At 41.9% G+C, this 21,886-nt stretch overlaps 1 protein-coding gene across 1 annotated transcript in view; it reads right to left on the bottom strand.

The window, feature by feature from the left end:
* Positions 1–21,886, bottom strand: part of LOC122768958 (ultraviolet-B receptor UVR8-like) — a 324,378-nt gene that overhangs the window by 149,599 nt on the left and 152,893 nt on the right. The gene's annotated exons all lie outside the window — the stretch shown is intronic.

Here is a 21,886-nt window from a genome sequence, read left to right as displayed (position 1 = left end):
AAAAGCACTTTAACGCTGTTACCCACTTTTATCTCCCACCAAAAAAGCTTCCCGTTTGTGTAAATAGATCCCAAAGAGTCTGCGTAGCCTTGCTTCTTTCCTGTCTCTCTGGCCGGGGCCACCCAGCCTGCGCCCCCGGCCCACAGGACTCGACAATGACTCACAAGGTCAGGGTTCAAGAGGAGAGTTTAAAGACGATGATATGAGAATTGAAAAAGTCCACAAACAAATTAGCTAAAGAGGGGAGAAGAAAACAGAATGTGCGCGGTCGCTGAGGTGGCGTGTAACACGCGGACTAAACACTACAGAGCCTGAGCCACTCATATCTGTGCTTATCCTTATCTAATAAAAAGGGAGACTTAAGTTGTATTATTCTAATTCACGAGTGTGTTAGTGTAAGGCTGGCTGTTTTTAAGTGTCATTTTGTCACGGCTCGGGAGGAAAAGTGTGATTTTAATCAGGGTAGCTTTAGGTGTTTTCCTGCGCTCCAGATGTTCCAGACCCTGTCTGAGAACACTCTCTTTTTTTTCCTTTTTGCTTTATTCCGTCCCCTATTGTGCTCCTCTCAAGGTCTCTCTTAAATGTCTCTCCCACTCAAATATTTGGACAGTCACAAGAGGAGAGAAATGAATCAGGTGCAACTTGAAGAGAGAGAGAGAAAAAGATGCTTGTTGTGAGCGCACATGCAGATTTTTCGGGAAAAATGCGGCACATACACGTGTGTCAGTAAAGTGAGTCCACACACACAGATACATACACACATAAAGAAGGAATCAAAGAGGATGGCTACAGTACCCATATATATATATATGTGTATATATATATATATATATATATATATATATATATATACATATATATATATATATATATATAGAATATGTACAAGTATTCACTTGTGTGTGTATTTCCAGAGCATTTTTCCCATTATGACCACCATGCTCTAATAATCGAAGTATCACATGGTTGATATGAGGTTATAAAATGAGAGACCCCCCCTTCTATGAAAGCATATGAGCATTCATATGTGCATATGTGTGTGTGTGTGTGTGTGACTGTTTAGGTCTAGCCACCGATTTAACCAGCGCCACATGTGACACTCAAAGAGGGTCTGATCTCCTCACCCCTGCTGGGACCCATACACCCCTGGTTCTCATTGACTTTGGTTTCATGCTCACAGGGCAAATGCAAAATGGCAATAGAAAAAAGAAGAGAGAGGGAGAGAGAGAGAGAAGGGGAAAGGATATGTGGGGTGAGAGGGAGAGAAAGAAAATAAACATAAAACAGAGGATAATACAGGGGAAAAATCCAAGCCATGTGGTTCTCCTGCCAGTAAACAACAAGCGACCCTGGATGGAGACAAAATGAGGTATCCCAGGGTTTTAATCCTGCAAGTGATGTTTGTCTGTAAACGCTGCTACGTTTGTGAAGAAGTGGAGTTATGCTGACTCCAAGAGAAAAAATAATGAGTCCCACTGGTCCATCACAGGTCCATGATGCAAGAAATTATGTTCCAAACTTTCTGTTTGTTTTTCTTTTCCCCTTCCTTTTTTAATGAAAACAGACTAGGGAAGAAGAAGGGGAAAAAAAACAACAACAAAAAAAACGGTTAAGCGAATAGGAATATTTACAATGAACACAAACAACAACATTATGTTCCCTTGGAAGTCATCCATATCTATTAGATTTGGCTCATTGTACTTACATCTTGAATGAAAGACTTGGCCACGATTCAGTCAGAAAATGTGCACAAGCCACCAAAGCAGTGGCATAAATCTAAAGATCAGGCTGTATTGATAGGGCCTTGGCTACCGATTTGGGAACACGTGTGCATATCCATTTCCCTGACACAGACTGATTGCACATGACTGGAGAGGTAATAGAATTGTCTTTAAGAGGTTGGACATCATTTATTACAAGAGGAAGGTAGGCTACACCTGCGGTGTGTCCCATTACTCCAAATATCACTCCTCCTTTTGTCAAGTGCTTCATCTAATGGCTTAAGGCCACATCACCCAAGTACCCTGCCATAGCTAATCAAACACAGCAATATCGCGTCTATATTTCAAATCTGGGACAAATTAGCAAACATCTGTAAGAATAAATTCACTTTACGCTATAGTACTTTTGAGGTTTTTGAATGTTGTGTATTAATGAATTCATATAATTGAGATTCAACTGTAGGCTGTATGATTTTCTGATGAAACATGAACATCTAAATCTGTTTATGACACAATTAGGGCTGCAACGATTCATTAATGCATTAGTACATGAATCGTCAAATATGGATCGATCGGTTTGGGTGTTTTTAAATAATGAAGACAAGTTTTTTTTGATTTCTCAGCTTCTTAAATGGGAATATTTTCTGGTTTCTTTCCTACATACGACAAAATCAGTTGAATCATTTTTGGTTACAATACAAGACAGATTTTAAGATATTTTATCGACGAATCGAGAGAAAATAATCGCCAGATTAATCGATAATGAAAATAATCATTAGTTGCGGCTCTGGACACTATATTTACGTATTAAACACAGGCTGGAATCATTCTATTTAGTCAATAATGTGCACGCGCTCCATCCTCCACCCCGAAAAATAAAATGAACTATCAATGTTATAAACTTAAACAGTAAATCAGCCAATGTCTTCGTCCATGTGACTTGAGAAACAATGTAGGCATGCAGCGGAGAAGATGGTAAAAGGAAAAAAAACATATTCAAATATAAACTTCATGCTACAGAAATGTTTCAACATGGAAAAGATGATGCTATTGTTGTGAACGCACGCTCTGCGAGACTCCAACAACTGCCCTACTGAGATAAGCCAAATACCTGGAATTTAATGACAACTCATTGAATAAAAGTTGCTTTTATGTCTTTTATTAAAAAGTCTTCACCCATTGCGTTGTCATCATTAATACTGATATGCTGCATGTCCCAATTTCCCCCCTCTCTCATCATCTCCTCTCTTCTCCTCTCCTCTCCTTTCCTTATCTCCTCAAAGTTTCTTGCTGGGAGGGAAGGCAGCAGTAATAAAAGTGTCGGGATGTACCCCGGGGGAACTTATTATGTCGAGAGAACTAACGGCACAATGTTTTCTGCTGCCTGTCTACCTGTTGGACCGTCTGCCATTGATCTGGGAGGCAGGTGTCAATACAGGAAGAGAAGACGAGACATCATTATTGTCACAGAACTGACGCCGCGACAAATGCATGCAGAGTCTGACATCTGACACGCTGCGAATTCCATTCTCCACAAACCTTTTTATGACCATAAGGGGCGAAGAGAATAGAAGAAATGAGTGCATAATAAATGTGCACTAATACGAGACAGTGGCACTGGAGCTGAAGATGCTGGGATTTTTGGGAGTGACCGGGATAGACGGGATTAGAAACGAGCCTATTCGAGGGACAGCTCGGGTTGAATGGTTTGGAAATAAAGTAAGAGAGTCATGGTTGAGATGGTTTGGTCAAGTTGCACAGGATGTTGAAGATGGAGGAAAAGAGGAAGACCACACAGAAGATTCATGGATGTTGTGAAGGAGGACATGAGGACAGTTGTTGTTACAGAAGAGGACACAAGGGAGAGGACAAGATGGAGACAGGGGATCCATTGTGTAGTGACGAATGTGATATATATATATACATATATATATATACACATATACACATATATATATACCAGATTTTATGCTCATCCCTAAACTCTGACTCTCCACTTCTTTTTTACTTGATACCATGAATAATAAAAACAGTTTTTCCCCCATTTCTGTTTATAAATCATCACATTTGTTGTTCAGTGAATCGCTCGCGACAATACACTTGTTGTACGCTTTGTCGTGTCGCTACTGTATGCAAATTCAGCAGCGGCTATTATGCGTGTAAAATATAAGCAATTACAGCATTTGTCCCTCTATGAGGGTAAACGTGTGGCATGAACTACAGTAGAGTGCCACAGAATAACTAATGCATGGGGGACGTTATTAAGAGAGAGAGCAGTGTGTGCATGTTCAGATGTTTTCTTGCTAAGCTAAGTCATCAACATTAGAAATGCAAATCCAGGTAACACGTCTTCCTTTATTCCTCGCCTCCGTGCGCCGCGCGCTATTATTACGCCGCTGACATTCCCTTCTTGTCCTTAAATCAACATCTTACAGCCTATTAGCTAAAGCTTTGGGGGACAATGGCGACGGTAGACGAGCCTTGAATTATCACAATGCATACATACATACATAGCTCTCTGAATACCCACTGTAGTGTAGCTCTTATAATGTGTGTGGAAGAAAAAGTCACATTTTGGTCTTTTGATCACTGGGATGAGTTCCAAGTTGTATGAAAAGTAGAAAATTATTAGCACGCCTTCTTGTCAGCTACTCCTGTGATGGGTGTGATTTTCTGGGTTTTGACAGATGGTAATAAACCACAATTTCTTTTACAATATCAAAAATCTTCAACTCATCCATTAACGAGGCCCAGGGAGCGAATAAGATGCAACTTTTATCAAAGAGTTTTTACATAAACAAATGAACCTGTAGTTAAGGGCTGGGTATCAAAGTCTAATACTTTTATGGTATCGACTGATCTTGATTGATATTGAATATGTGTTGTTATTCAGTATAAAATAGCACCAAACGAGTTAATCCCATCAGCAGTAGTGAGCCAACAAGCATGTAGCGTTCTATTTGACTGCGCTTACTTACTTGTCAACTATTTTGATCATCGATTCATTGGTTTGAGTGTTTTGTTCAATAATTAAAACAAGTTTCTCTGATTTTTCAGCGTTTTAAATGTGGATATTTTCTTACTCTTACTTGGTTTGTGCACAAAATAAGACACTGATCAACATTTTCCCCCATTTTAACAGACCAAACAAGCACTTGAACAATCGAGTAAAATAATCGACCGATTAATCAGTCTCAAAGAGTGCGCTTGTGTAATGAATGAAGGTATGTCGAAAAGATCTGAAGTGACGTGAGAAAATGAAGTTAATACACAATTTTACCATCATATGGAATGTAATTATTTGGTTAAAATGGATATCATAACATTGGTTTTAAGGAATCAAAGTATTTAATCAATATTCAGTCCTGTTCAGGGCCCATTTACCCTACATCCAATCTGTCCTGTTGCATTGTTTTTGTACAAGCTGAATAAAACATAATACCCTCCTGAAGCCACTAGGGGTGTTATGAGAGAAAAAAAAACAGACGCATGTTAACATACACACACACGCACACACACCACAGTCACCAATCTCAGGCTGTTTTCCTTGCTAATGAGGCTTTGTCTTTGAGGGAGCTTGGAGGACAAGAGGTCATACAAGGTCGGACTGAGACGAGGTCAGTCCACTCATCAGAGCTGCGTTAGGAAGTCTGGAGCCAATGTCAGTCCAAATCATATCTTCTTGACGCAGACAGGAAAGAAACGATGTGTGCGTACGTGTGTGTGTTCCCGTGTGTGTGTGTGTGTGTGTGTGTAACTTTTCCGTACAGAATGTCATCTTACAAGCAGCACGATCTGCCAACACCCCGTGTCATATTTTACCTGTCTGTCACTTCACCTTGAAAAAAAGCACATGTTGAGTCTGTAATTCCACAACTGGTGACGTGGTTGAAAGCAGGGGAGGGGGAAACAGCAGCACTAATCACTCATTAACGGTACGAACAAATATCTGTGCCTGTCATCCCACAGGGAGGCGGTGGAGGAGATGAGAGGCGGTGGCTCGGACTGGTAGACAAACACAAGGATGAACACACACACACACACGCACACATATTCTCCTAATTACCCAGGTCACAGTGCAAGAACACACTCCTTTTTTTCCCCTCTTCTCCTCTCCGCGCTGACACCGAGGCTCCTGACTGTGCCCTGAAAATACACTAACTCCTTGTTCCTGTCCTGTCTCGTTTGGCTACCGGTAACTCACACGAAATATTCTAGGAGTGTCATTCAGCAAAGGTGGAGGAGGAAAAAAAGGCTTATTTGGAGAAGTTCCCTGTGCGGTGCGGTGCCGCGTCGCACTGTGCAGTCAGACTAGTCAGTGTCTTTAACTTCAATAATTGTGATTTATGCCCCGGCCTTTGGCAGCGCACAGTTTTGCGCAACACGGACGAGTGACATATATTTTCTGCGCTCTGAGTGACCTGACTGTCCCCGGTGCTCGCATACTGGTCCCTCCCAATTCATCTCGACCTGTCACCCACACACACACACACACAGCGAGAGGAAAAAGGAGATATCAAACACATTTCTAGGAGCAAGAAGGAGCGATGGAAGCTTATTTCAACTCAAATATAGAAGTACACCACAAAAGAGAAACTAGGGCATCAGATGCCCCTGTTCTTTGATACAGGCAGTGGTGACACTAAACTTATTTCTTTTTTTCCCCCCTCCCTGTGTTGATTTTGTCCTTGCTGCAGGATGCCTTAGATACCAGCGGCGTGTTCTCAGAGGAGGACAATTTTAGCTTGTCTAAACCTATGGGCTTCAAGTGGAACAATGAGCCTACAGTATAATGACCAGGAGGACGGAAATAAAGGGAGCGACCTCGACAAATAGTCAACTGTGTTTGGAATTCTCTAAATCAACTGCAATTTTATTTCACTTGTTATTTGACGCTCAGGGCTCAGAGGAGAGACAAGGATGGACAAATTAAACATGACTGTATGAAAGTGAAACTAAATGTCCACTATCAAATTAAATCAGCATTACTCTGATGACCTGTACATCAATAAAACCCTTCTTTTTTGTTTCTCCCTCTCTAGGGGACGACACAGAGCGGATGATCGGCATGTATGATTTGGCAGAGATTTTTACGCCAGATGCCCTCCCTGACGCAACCCTCTCATTTATCTGGGAAGGTGGCCCCCCGTGGCTAGTGTCCAATTAACAATGAGCAATGGGGATTGGGTACCTTGCTCAGGGGTACCCCAGCCCTTGACCTGGCAGGGACTGAAACTGGCAACCCTTCAGTCAAAAGACAAGTTTTCAGCAACATTTTCCTAAAAATGCTGTCATTTCTTCTTGACTGAGGGCCTATAGGTCAGCAAATGACAATTTAAACACTCACAACAATGCACTATATTAAAATATGGGTCAGATTCTTTGTTTAACTTCAGGTTACATACGCTCCAGAGATGCTCAACCTGGAGATAATCCTGCCAGCTCCTTCAGAATAACCTTTAGTTAACGTCAGAGGGATTTCATGTGAGAATGCAGCAGTGAGTGAACGGGTGAGTGTCCTCCCGCTTCCTGCGTGCTCAAGCCAGGTGCGTTGTCACCCCCCCCCTCGCCTGGATCCTCTGGAGATACTCCTGCTGTGTGTTGTGATTAAGTCTCACCCAGATAATCTCTGTCAAGTTGTCAAGGCCAGGTAGATGTGTCTTTATAAGCAGCTGTTTAGACACAAAGAGACAATCACATGGTTCTGGAGAATTTAATGTAGCTGTGTAAAAACAAAAGCTCAAATGTGTGAATGAAAGAAAGTTATAACGTTATCCATTATCCTCGCACAAGAATAAGCAAGGCTTCATGGGTTCACTGCAGCGCATTAATTACTACCACAGCTAACCTTCAAGTTTGACGAACAAAAACAAACCCACAGTAGTATTCAGGTAGTCGTGTGTGTGTGTACTCAGAAAACACGGAGAACCGTCACTTTTATCCACACGCTAGCATGACAGAACATGCACCTGAATGAAATGAGGGGGATTATGCATTTTATCTACCTGCAGCACATAAGAGAGAGACAGGCCAAAAGACACCTGACACATGAGGCAGGTGAGGAGGGTTAAGGCTGATTGATCCTCTGTTTTCCTCTGACAACATTTGAAGGAGGCAACATTCAAACTTGCACAAAGCTCTGTTTCCTCACCTTGCATAAACAGCTCTAAGCGCGGGAGAGCATGAGGTGTTGAGATGGTGGCACAGACTATGCACCCCACACAAGCAAGATCTGATTGAGTACAGATTCAAAACAAGAGGAGTTTTTTTTTTGTAAATAACGTCTCTCAAGACAGGGACTTTTCACATCACAGAGAGGAAGGCGGGCCGCAAAAAAAAAAGAAAGGAAAAGCTAAATTGAGTTTGAGTCCAAGGTCAGTGTGTAGCTGTCTGAAGAAAAGTCAGATATCTCCCACAAAATATCTATCAAGTTAGGAAGAAGGCGCCCTTGTCCCGACCCCTGCAGAGTTGCTGGAAAGAAGGTTTCTTGTAAAAAAAAAAAAAAAAAGAAAAAAAAAGTTTATCCGAGGGTACAGAAGATTAACGATGGTGTTTTCATTGGCTGCTCTCTCTAGTCGTCTTGCAGTACTTAGAGGTGATAAGATCAGAATATTTATCGAGCCTCCTCTTCAGGTCATTTGCTATGTTAATTTTATGAGCTTGATGTTGCCTTTGTTTTTCGGTCATGTGTTATTTTCTCCTGAACCCTGGAGCAGAGAGAAGAAAGGGGGATTTGTAGACTTAGCATGCAGTGTCTTCAAATTAGTCACCCATGCATAATTATTTATGCTGTGCAGATGGGGGGGGGGAAGCAGTGGAACAACTAATTCTACTTGCTCCCTGTGAAATTTAAAATCTATTCTTTTTCAATCAGATCTTGTTTTCGCAACTTTATTTATTTATTTATTTATTTGTGATAATGTATCATTATAAGAGTAATGTGTTGCCCTTGTGGAGTTCTCAAGGCGAAGACAATCTATGTTTTCTTATATTGAGTCAAAATCTGTACGTAAACTGGATTAACACCGGCCAATGATGTTATCTTTATAGAAATATGCCCTCTTAGTTTTTGTGCTACAGCACAATCATATTATTAATATGGGGAAAATCTCTTGGCAACGCTGTATCTCTCTTCTTGTTCTGACCACTGTCAAGTTCATTAGGTGTTGTAGCTGAATGGATGGAAGCCCCATGAAGCCTCGGCAAACTCCTTTGACCATAAATCAAACAGGGAGGGTCAGGACATCGGGACAGATACGGCAGCACAAGCCAGAGCATCACAACTATGACCTCATCTCTGCTCCCCGTGAAAAATCTGTTACTCTAAAAAAAACATAAACATTTCAACAAAGATAAAGGTGATATTATGATGCAAACTCAGAGAGAGGCAGATAACTATTACGTTGATGAAGCTTTTTCTGCCTGAGAGAGAGAAAGAAAGAGAGAGAGAGAGAATCCTCTACCGTGACATCTGTGGGTTATTCATGTGAAATTACATAAATCTTTCAAACTGTTTTAAATCACCGTCACCCTCCCCTCCTTCTCTCTCAATCCGCGAGCACTCACCATTAATGCCTATATCAACCGCAGGAGCCAATTGTTAAAGAGAGGTTCTAAGTGCACTGCCCGATCGATATTGATAATGTTGAAAATGTGGCAGGAAAGAGAGCGAGAGTGGAGGGGGGGGGGTGGAGTAGGAAAAAAAGAAGAGAAGAGAGAGAGAGAGAGAGAGAGTCAGACATAAATCTGTACACGGTGAATAGGGGAGAGCAGCTGCAGTGGCCTCCGAGTTGTCCCCTTCACCTCTTTGGAAACATCATCAGCACTAATCAGGGCCCTGCTAAAGAAAATGGTCCACTTGATTTACACTTACTACCCTCTGCTGTGTATGTGAGAGAAACTGAAAGAGAGGAGAGGGAGAGAGAGAAGAAAAAAACACAGAGTGAAAGGGGATGCATGGTAAAAAAAAAAGAAAAGGAGGGAAAATGAAGGGGGGAAAACATGATTTGGAGGGCACTAATAATAGCAGACGTATAAATTTGGAGCGCCACATTCCTTCAAGGTCAACCTCAGGTGAAGCAAAAGGTTGTCTAAAGGTCATGCAGGATGAGGGCCACGTAGGCCTCAATGAGAGTCAATAACACCTCCCAGTCTGCTGCAGACGTGTGGGGGTCGCCCCTGCTCTCACATCAATTTGCTAGGCATGGACCGAGGCAATAAAAGAGATGGAGAGAGACTTAGCCAGAGAGAAAGGGTGAGAAAAAAGAAAATGTACAGGCAGATTGTGAAACAGCTCGCTTTTCAACTACTAACTGCTTTTCATGTAAATGTCTTGGACTGACACTTCTTACACATCCCTCCCTCTAGCCTCTCTCTCTCTCTCTCTCTCTCTGTCTTCCACGTGCACACACACACACTCCCTGTCTCTCTCTCTTTCCATCTCTTTTACACCAGTATACTCTCTGTCAGCAGAAGAATAAAAGAGAGGGGAAGGCGAGGGGAAGGGGCAGGAGGAGAGTGAGAAGGGAGTGGAGGAGGAGGGAGAGAATGAGAGAGAGAGAGGAGGGAAGAAAAAGGAGAGAAATAGGAGAAATCAGACTCTTGCCGGGGTTGGAGAAAGGTCAGTCCTGACAGGCTCGGAGGTTAAACTGCCGAGTTAAAATACTGTTCATTATCCTCTGCAGCCTCTTCCCAAATTCCCCTCTTTTGTGTCACAGTCAGTGCCCAGCATCAATGTTCCCCACCCCAGGATTTATTAGACATTGTTGAGCAGCGAGAAAGGGGACCTTTTCCGTACAATAGTAGCAGTGATCCTATGGCAAGGACAATACTGCTGCCAACACAATTACAGAGCCTGGCTTGAGTTATAAGGGTTGTAGGGCTGACACTACAGTGTGTACGTGTGTCTCTCTCTCTGTGTGTGTGTGTGTGTGTGTGTGGAAGCACAGGGTGATGATAAATACAACCTGCGTGTGGTACATTAAAAGTACAGTTTGTTTATGTTGACCTCATCTGCAAAAAAAAAAACTACTGAAAATTGATAAAACAAACACCCAAAAAAAAATTACAATTTACATAAATTTCCGCATATTTAAAGCCACCTTATTCCAGTTCAGGGAATTTAATTAGTGCACATGAAGAGAACAAAGCAGGGGAATATCCATAACACGAATTAGGCTGAATCACATCATTCATTACTCACCAGAGAGCAATGAGATGTGGCACATGGCAACAGAACCCTGCCTGAACCGGACAAATTAAAAACACTAGTAATTAGCGCTATGCAAAACATGTTGTAAGTTTATTACCTGATTTATGTGGCTTCCTGTTTATAAGGGCACACTGAGCCGGCTATTTGTCTTTTGCCGAGCATGCTTAAGATTCAGAACGGGTTTAAATGATTTATTAAATGAATAAACAAATAAATCACCTCACACCTAATTTCCCTAATGATATTAGAAATGACTAACACTACAAATTGTGCAAAATATAAGCCACTATTAACCCGACGCACCTTTCATTTCGGGGGTTCAAAACGTCCATCCATTTTCATTTGTGGAGGGAAACAAAAACATGATTAAAGATTTGACTCCTGACATGGATTCCACAAATAAAACACTCCACGTTCCAGTTGCCGGATAAAAGCAGGTCACACACACACACACACACGGCTGTCAGCAAGACGTCAAAGCCGACCTATGAAACACTCACTTCCATGTGAGTCACAGAAGTTTACCCACGTAAGGCCCACCCAAATTCAAACTTTCTCATTCTGTGCCACTCGCAAAAACATTCCGGATCACCCCGACCGTCGTCTGAATTGTATATTTCTATTTAAAGAGACATGCTGTTTTCATCTTTTGCCCCTCTATTCCCAGGAGGAACGAACAGAATATAAAAAAGGTAGACTTTAAATAACAAGAGACTGCCATAAGTTCCCCTGCTAGTTCGCACATTAGCCTCATCTGTGAGTGAGCGTCTGACACCTACTAAAATGTTTCAGCTCCGTACGTATAAGAGCATAAATAATTCAAAATTAATCCCCGCTGAGGGGGACTATGGGATTCATAAATTATCCCAGTCAAGTCCCTAATGCAGTCCCCCGGATTGGAACACCTATGGTAACAATCGAGCAGAGGCGCTCATTACAACTGGCGACGCGATGTCTTAACCTTTGATTATTAATTTCTCTGGAAGCCGGTTATACTTTCTCATTACTTATATACACAATATACGAGATAATAATAAACATCTAACACAATACAACAGTTAAAAATATGCAGTGTATACAGTAAATGGGGAGATGTTGTAGGGGAATTCTAAATTGTAAACAAGAGTTAAAACAAAGCATTTAATGACCATAATACTCCATATATCAGATTCAGATTACATACTTAGCACAACTTATAGACTAAACACATTGTGTGGGCGGCAGTTTAAATGGCCCTATTTATATAAATAGTTGAAATATGCATCTTTATGCCAGCTCACAGAAAAAATAATCGCAAAAATAGAACAGAATACAGAAATAAATATCATTTAATATGTGTCCTCTCACTGTACAATAACTTCAGGTTGTTGTATTTACTGTTAGAGAGAAAATATCAGTCAAAAGACACAACAATAAGCACAGATTTAGAAAACGTATACATTTAGACACAGACACAGATACGGCACACAGTTGATGCAGAGGTTCTCAAACTGTGGTGCGTGTACCACCAGTGGTACGTGATATTTCTCTGGTGGTACTTTTTTTAAATTTTGAGTGTGTAGAAAATGAAACAAATAATAATTAGAGTCACCTCCTCTCTTGCTCCATCTTAATCTAATGTCACTATGTCGAATAATCTACTATGACTAAGGTCACTATACCAGTGTGTGAAGTATATATGAGGAAGACGAGGATGATGAGAGGGTAAATTATCTTATTGGAAATAAATCAGCCTCCTGTGAAAGGAGTGTTGACACCGCTGTATTTTAAAGTTGGCGATAATAGTGTTACTTTGAGAGCTCAGTATTTTCTCAGGTGGTAAAAGTTTGAAAACTACTGAAATGGACCTTGAAACAAATATGAAAAACATGGATGCAGCCATGGATACGGCACACATCCGTCGAATAAAAGGCGCTCAGTGCACGTTCTAAGTAAAACATGCATTGAATCACGTGGTATATGTTTATAATATGAAAGACTTGAAAGACTTGAAAGATGAACACATAAGCACAAGTAGAGATGAAAATGCCAGTCTGAAGGATATCAAAGCCACATTAGATGTATCCACTCAGAAGATGTGGAAACACAAAAATGATCCTCTAAAAAAATAAAAAAAAAGGGGGACGACTGCAGCAGTTAAAAGAGAGTGGCGTTTGGTAGTGGTGGGGGGGGGATATCCGATTTAGAGAGTGGTTGGAAATATACATATCAAAGGAAAGACATGGAGATTTCCTTCGCTCGTGCATCCCATCATACCATGTACGCCCCCCCACCTTCACTCCGTGAGTGAGCCGAGAAAGGGTCTGTTGCAAATTCCCAGGTAAGAGAGCCAGAAACCGACTTATGACGCTCTGCCGTTCATAATCCATAGGTTCTATCAGCAGATTACGAGGAAATAAAGTGTTGGGAGAGACGTAAAGCGGGACTCCCCGTGCCAGATGAGACAATGCGGGTTTGAGTCTCTACACTTCACTCCAATTCACATAATTAACTACCGCAGCGTAGATAAAAAATGTTTCCCCCTCCAGGATACAGCAATAAGTTATTTATGTCGCAATGTACCATAAATATCTGCTGCATCCAATATGGAGCCTATATTAAATCTAAAACACTACAACATTTCATTTGTTTGTAGAATAAATCCAGGAATTTTCATTAAACGCACCACGCCACGTTTAATATACCGGTCTCCCAGTCATTCTTTCCTCTTTCCCTCCGTCTTTCTTGACTTTCCACCCTCTTTAGCACACCACTGGGTGTGTGTAGGGCAATTCATTCGTCACACGGCTTTTCCCATTAGAGGGAGACTGCTAAATGCTTCACCTTTTGATTTTGAGGAGGAGTACAGGATTTGTCAGGGGAAATTGGAAGGTGCTTTATTGCTCCAAATTTCATCACAATATAAAGGCTTATGTGGAAGGTGGCATAATCGTTGTCCTATAAATGTCTCTGTGTAGATTACATGCTTCTTGCCCGGCTAATCCCGGTAATTGATGAACTTCTATGCCCGAGATTTTTTTTTGTATATTATTTTGTAATTTGTTTATTAATTAAGATAACACTTATTTTGGGACCTCAACCAAGTAAACACGATTATGTGCTCTGCGGGGTGAGTGTTCAGTGTGCTGACGTTCCCAAAGCAGTGAGCTTGCCTGACTGGCTGCCTGTCTGGCTGGTTGGATGGCAGGCAGGCAGACAGGCAGGCAGGCAGGCAGGCAGGCAGCAGCTGCCAGGGAACGTCTAATAGTCTTCCACTGAGAAGTTTAATTCATTTGCCATAAAGCTAAAAATAAACACAGTCACACTTAATTGGGCTCTGAATGTGAGCATTATTGGGCTTTTGAAATAAGGCAGGACCACAAATTATAACCAAGGACTCAACGTTTAAACAGCCGAAACACGGCGTCGAGCAAACTGATTTTTAGTTATTATAAAAGGGGAGATAGAGCTATAAATACTAGACAAAATAATAAGGAGGTTTAAAACATTGTGATTATATGATTTCCAATGTCTGTGGGGAAAGCACCAGCAATTTATTAGCGGCTGATCGTAAAGATACAACAAATATATTGTGAGTGCTAAGAGCAGATAGTAGAGTATTTCTTATGACTATGATGTCCTTATGGAGTTTATATTCAGAGATGATTCAAAAGGTTGTTTTTTTTCCTTGGAAGTATCATATCACGGGTTACAGTCCTGGGATGAAACATCAGTGTTTATTCAAGTTTATGATGTAGAGAGACTTTGAGGCAGGATGGAGGAGGAGGGTTTCGGATAAGAAGAGAAGAGAGAGGAAATCAAAAAGATTTACATAAAAAAGTGGAATAAATAAGTGCCTGGGATACAACAACTTGGATTTACATACATTACCCCGGCTCTATCTCTTTGGGATATTTTACAGTCGTGATATGCGAGGGAAAGGCGGGAGGAAAAACTGAATATGACCTATGCTCTGCAGGCTCAGCCAGAAAGAGCAGATGCCTGTAAGAATACTCAAGGAGCACAGGAAAAGGTTGAGAGGATGACAACAAAAAAGCCAGAGGAAGGAAGAAAAATGACACTAAAAGGCAGGCACGAACTGATTGATGCTCTCTCTGTATTTGAAGATCAGTGGCAGCCTTGTGGTGGCAAGCGCAGAGGTCAGCGAGTGTGTGTGTGTGTGCTTACTTATAAGGGTGTGTGGCTGTCTGGCTTGTGCGTGTGGATGTGTGTGTTCAGAAAAGTGTGTCCAGATTCTCCCTCCCTCCCTCCCTCCTTCCCTCCCCTCTAGCTCTCCATTGTAGGAGCGGAAGATCCTCAGTCACTGGGTGGCGGGGGGGAAATCAGATGTGAGCATAGAATATCATGCTCGATTTGGCCAGGGACTGGAGCCGGGGCTGGAGGAGAGGAGAGGAGAGCACCATGATGTATCGAGCCGTTTGCCAGCCGGATAAGGCACACGGTGGCGGCCCTCTCTCTGCCTGTCAGCAAATACACATTTTTCACCCAGCAGGAGTAGTGGGATTCCTGCGTATGTGTGTGTGTGTGTGTGGGAGAGGGGAACCTGTGCTTGTTTTTGTACAAGAACAGCATTTTATTGTTGGACATGCATGTGATGTTTACTGTGTATTTTGGTGTGACTGTAGTGCATGAATACATCTGTGGATGTGAGCATTAGGTGTGTGTGTGTGTGTGTGTGCTGAGAGGGGTATGAGCAACACACTGCAGACACAGCTGTTGCATTACATGGAGGCATGGAAGCAGGCCGTTTCATCTCGTCACGGCAAACGCCCAAGCTTCTGCTGCTAACAAATAACTCCACACAAAGAACAAGTGGCTCTAACGAGACTAAGTTTGGGTGTGGGTGAGTGTATGTGTGTTCTTGTATTTGTTGCCTCTTTTCTGGCATAAACTCTGACCTTGTCAGGACCAGTAGTCCTGGTCCTAATGGGGAAGAAGCTCATTTCTGAGGAGCTGGAAGATTGGAATTGTGGTTAGGTTAAGGTTAAGGTTGGGCATTAATTGGTCAATGCTTAAAAAATGAATGGAAGTCAATGCAATGTGCTTAGAAGAATACAGTAGCTGCACAAACCTATGTGTGTGTCTTACAACTCTGTTGTCCATCGTCATAAGATAGGAGGACACACAGCTGTGACTGACAACTTCCAACCTCTCGCTAATGTGAGAGTGCTTTCAAGTAGCAAACGGAAAACTGCATGAGTGGAAGTGTACACTCACTTTATTAGGTACACCTGTTTTACACAGCTTGTCAGCACAAATATCTAACAATATGATCACACGGGAGGCAACTCGTTGCATTTAGAATTAGAATGAGTTATTTTTGCACGGACACACATGCCAATTAATGATTGAGTTAATTTGACCTCTGCATTCATCCCATCATTATTACTCACCAGAAGTGAACACACAGCACAGGGTTCAACCGTGTGCAATGGGGACCCAGGGTTGAACCCATACCAGGATTTGAACCGATGACTCTACAGTTATAAGCTCAATTCCTTTCCTCTTGGCCATGGATTCTGAGATAACTATTGCAAGCAAATTTTGTGGATGATTCTGGACCTGTAGATACAGTAGCTGCTGCTGAGGACTGACGTGGATTATTGTGACTGAACACGTTCACACTTAAATCTCACGCATTTCAGCACAAAGTCCTGCACTCTGTGGCAGCGATGACGACGTGGCAACGCGCACAGATGAAAGACAGTTATCCAGAAATGTGCCAGTTGAAGACACTTCAAACTTTCTGGATGTTTCAATGATCAACAGGATTTATGATGACAGTGTCAGACAGGTGTGTGTGTGTGTGTGTCTCTGTGTGTGAGAGAGATCAACGCAGCTGCAGGTATGTAGAGATGAAGTCATTTTCTTTGCAAACCTATGTTTTTCTCTCACTTTAATCTCTCATGTTTTGTAAAATCACTGAAATCCCATGTTGTTGCCATGGGGATTATGCAGAAAACAGTAAAAAATCAAAAGTTTCTTGCTTTGAGAGACTGCCATGTTCAGTTTTACTTCTATTTTCTGTTTGAATAAAGCGGGGAGTGATCTTAGGGCTGCAAATAACGATTATTGTCACCATTGATTAATCTGACGATTACTCTCTCGATTAATCAACCACTTGTTTGGTCCATTAAATGTCAGAAAGTGTTGAAAAACGTTGATCAGTGTTGTTCTCAAATGTCTTGTTTTTGGCAACAAACCAAAATATCCAGTTTTAATGATTTCTTTGTTATTTGGAGCAAAGAAACCAGAAAATATTCACATTTAAGAAGCTGAAAAATATTAATCAACTAATCATTGCCGCCCTATTTGATACTAAATCATAATTAAAGTTATGTAACGTTTCAAAAGAGTCATGCAATACCCTCAGCATAGACAGTTTTAGGTGCACCACATATTGGCAGCGTACAGGAGGTTTCTGTGCAACACACACACACACACACACAGTGTTCTGCACACAGGCACAAGCCTTCACACTAAAGACCTTTTTTCAGCTGGTGTTGAGGGAAGTGGGCTGGGAAGGCCCTTTGATGTGGGAACACCGAGGTCAGCGAGAACAGTGTGTGCAGCACTAAATTCCATCCCCCACAACAGTTCCTTTTGCACGTTGCTAAGCCTATCTTCAAAACATGTTTATAAAAAAAAAAAGTTTTGCATGTAGGAGTGCAGGATGGATAAATGCCATGTTTCAGGCTACAGTCACCACGTTCCCCTTAGAAATCTGTAGTCTGTGTTGCATTTAGGAATAACTCTCTCATACACTTTTTTTTGGGGGGGGCTTTTGTTTCTGGAACCAAGGGAAAAGGCAAAAGGTCTAAGCGGCACATAAACTAATCTCAAATGTCATGTTTTATTAGACGCAAATAGAGGAAAAATGTTCGGCTCACTCAGCCTGCTGAGTCAATGAATTTGTCAAAATTTTATGATAATTCATTCAATTACTCTTTAGACATTTAAATGATGTAGAGAGTGAGGGAGGAGGTGACGAGGGTCAGTTGAAAAGTGAAGAGGAGGAGGAGAGGGAGAAGAACGTTGGGGGGGACTGGAGGAGGAGGAGGAGGGGGAGGAGAAGAGGGATTGGGAAATAATCCTACTCTTGATATTACACTCCCTCCAGAGGCCTTTTAAGAGCTCCATATCACAGTGTGAGGCCTCCTAAACTTCTCTCCCCCTACTCACCAACTCATCAGCCAGTCAAACCCCAACTCTCCAAACACCACTCCTTACACATACCGCACAAATAAATATCAATAGCCGAGCCCCATGTGCATATACTAATTATAACATGCACATGAATTTGAAATATTGATCCAGTGTTTAACATTACATTTAACGTTAAAACCCGGATCCATATGCAGTTACGTGTAGGCACAAAAATCACATAAATAAACATAAACACACATTGACAGTTTTCTTGTCTTTTTCTCTCTGATATACACCCACGCTCAAACACTTCCCCTTTCGTTCCTGGGAGAATGACAATAAAAAGGCCCGCCGCTCTCTTCGACCCTTGACCTCTGATCCCTGAGGGTCACCCACCGACTGTGCTGGAAGTAAGGGGGGAAAGAGAAAGAGAGAGAGAGGGAGGGATGGATGGATAGAGGGGTGATAAAAGGCGTGGATGTAGTGGGGCCCTGAGAAAAGCTCCCTTTTGACAGTGCAGTTGAGCTCGGCATCATGGGTAAGCTCCCCCTCTAGTGTTCACTGGCCTCCTCCATGTGTGTTTTCCTTCACAGGAAAGTTTTCAGTCACTGTCCAAAGCTGTTGTAAATCTGAATAGAGACACCTGCTACAAGCAATCTGCTTGGATTTAAATATCGCGCACCGCAGGTGGCCCACAAAATGTTCCCGCATATGTTACTGAAGCTGTAAATTTATTGCGTTCACAAAGTCAGACCTCCAAAGACAGATAAAGTTCCACAAAACTGAACATACTGTCTCAATCACAGCTCTCCTCGTTATTTATGTTTTCTTGTGTAATTGAAGGCACTATATTGATCTTGACATATTGTGTCAATTTAAAATTAGCCCATGACCAAGAGGAAAGTAATTGGGCTCATAACCGGATGGTTGCTGGTTCCAATCCCAAGAAGGGCCAAGTGCTTGGGTGCCCCTGAGCAAGGCACCCAATCCACCCATTGCTCCCTGGGCACAGATAAGTGCTAACTAGCTGCACCAGAGGTAGAAGAATGAATCAACATGATCTAGAGTGACTTCTTTCATGAAATTTAGAAATGCTGCTTAATCTTTGGAAACTCAAAGTTTCACTTCATGTCATGCATTAAGTGCACTGCATTGGAGACACACAATCAGATTGGAGAGACAGACCATAAGTATTAAACTGTTATATTTTATCAGATCAGAAGAACTGGCTAAATATATCGGCCAAAAAATATCGGCTACACTGATGTGATTCCTAAAGATCGCTATCTCTATCGGCCGTAGAAAAGCCCATGTGGTAGTATTCTTGCTGGTGGCTTGGCTCTAGCAGCGAGTGGATTCACAGCATCTGGTCGCCATTGCCTCAGAAAACAAGCACAGTGTTCCCCCATTTATATGTGCGCTAGTGTCTCCTATTCTAGCTTAGCCTTGCCTGAGGGCATGCTAATTACCTTCACTCTCGCTCTAAATTAACCAACTTTCACTGGGACTATGTCGCCACTTTCAATCCAGTGTTGACGGCAGACGGAGGTAAAGGGAGGGAGGGAGGGAGGGAGGGAAGGAGAGCAAGGAAGGGGAGGGAGGAGCAAAGGGCAAAAATAGAAACAAACCAATAATCTTCTGCATTGCCTCCTAAACGAGAGCCACTCTGTCCTTAATGTAGACAAGTCATTTTGTACAAGCCGTTAAAGCCCACTGGGCCAGGCGAGCACGCAGTGCAGCGCCGCCTGTTTCAAAGATCTTTTGCAATCAGTTACACAATGGACCCCCTCATTTTATACTGCTACATCATAAAAGTGCTCCTTTTGTTACATTTCCATCCTTAAAAGGGTCTTAATCCCCATCCTTTCAGGCCGGTCTATGGCAAATTCCTCAGGGACATCCCATTCGCTGCAAGGGCTGGAGTGACCCACTCAGAAACCAGCATGCAGGACTTTGAGCTTTTCTTCTGCTGCCACTCTCCAGAGAACATTAAATCGTACTTTTCATCCCCCTCACCATAGGGGGAAGCCCCTTAATGATGACAGAGAAAGAGAAATTCCTCCACTCGGTCCTATGACACCATTCTGCTGTCAAGCAGGCGTCTCGGCGGACAGAGAATCAAACATGGCTTCCTGCAGGTGGAACGCCAATGAAGGTCACAGTACAGTGCAAAGAGGAGAGAAGGAGGGAGGGAGGGAGAGAGAAAGAGAAAGGGAGGTAGATCTTCAGAGGGAGCCAAGCTTTTCCTGTGCAAATTAAGTCATCTACTGAAAAAACAAACACAAGCAGCTTTTATTCCATCATAAGACTTTATTCAACATTTCTAGGTTTCAACCTGTTTCACCAGGGCTCAGGATAATAACCTCTTTAATGGGGCTGTATGCTAACATCTAACTATTTAATGTCTGATTGTTTTTGTGTACTGTTTTAAGTACAATTCTTTTGTGTTTGCCTGCTTCTAGCTTCTTAAGTTTGTGTGTGTGTGTCTGCCTTTGTGTTGCCATTTTTCTCGCGGAGACGGTGCATTTAATCAGGTGGAAAACCCTCTGCTGTCCAACCCCCCGGCCTGGCTCCCTCACCCGACTCTCAATGAGAACATTGTGCCAAAATAAGACACGTCAATCAAGAGCCAAATATTCTTGTCAGTGGGTCAGCTACAACATTCTCCAAAAGTTAATGTTTGGTGAGAATGTCAACCTGTTTTTTATTGCATTGATTTATTGACTCATTGACAGCATGAGTCTTAGCTACCGTAGCTAACTTTTAGGAAATATTATATTCCAGGTATAAAGGAAACTCAAGATGTTACTAGTTATTAAAGGACAATATCATCAAAAAACATATTGTGAATACTATACAGGATATTATGATTAATAATTGCGATAACTTTCATTTTCATGAAAAAATATAGATTCATATGCATCATAATGATGCTTTGACAGTTTTTGGCACATGTCAATAAAACAAGTTTATGTATTTATTGTCTTCTGTTAGTTTTGTTGCCAATTATAATCACAATGGGGGTTGTTTGCCTGGTAAAATTATAAAAAAAAAAATCTTTTACCAGACAAGTCTAGAATTCAATAATCATAAAGCTGTTCTGTCTGTATTTGGATATTGTACTTGGTCATATTGCAACTTCCATTATGTTGTGATTAATTGTGCAGCCCTGCTAGAGTGTTAATCAATCTGCAAAAAATGAATTCATCAGTTTTTCTCATTTTAATAGTAGTAACTGTTTGAATTGTGATGTTTTTTAGCCTTTTGTGGCATCCGTGTCTGTGTTAGTGCCCTTATTACACAAGCTGGTCAGTCAGTTAAAGGCACTAAAGCTGTGGGATTTGACAGGGTGAAGATGTCACTGATAGTTTCCAGCATGAGACCAACAATAGTCCATAATCCGCCGGCTACAAGCTTCACCCCTCTGTAATGGCTTTTTTGACCACTCGGCTTAGGCCGACACAAAAGTCAGGGAAATGTGTACATGGTGGCACAAAGCCACCTCACATACTCGGCACTACCAGGAGGCTGTAACTGGTGCATTTTAGCACAGGTTTGTACCAAAGTTAAAAAATACGTCCTCCACTTGTTCAAACTAAGGGAAAACACACAAAAAACAAACAAACACGAGATGCCATCAAAAGCAATAATTACATGCAGAGTCAGGGAGGGGCTAGAATGAACCAATAATCACAAGCAGCACTGACGCTAAAGAATCTGATTAAACTGCTAATGACCTGTCACTCAACAGTAGGGCCAGATGTTTATAGATGCCCAGTACCAACCACACAGCTCATCAGTCAGAGTC

Source organism: Solea senegalensis, linkage group LG5 (assembly GCF_019176455.1).
Source record: "Solea senegalensis isolate Sse05_10M linkage group LG5, IFAPA_SoseM_1, whole genome shotgun sequence".
Lineage (NCBI taxonomy): Eukaryota > Metazoa > Chordata > Actinopteri > Pleuronectiformes > Soleidae > Solea > Solea senegalensis.
Note: the sequence above shows the minus strand (reverse complement) of the source record. Positions and strands in the feature narration are given on the sequence as shown.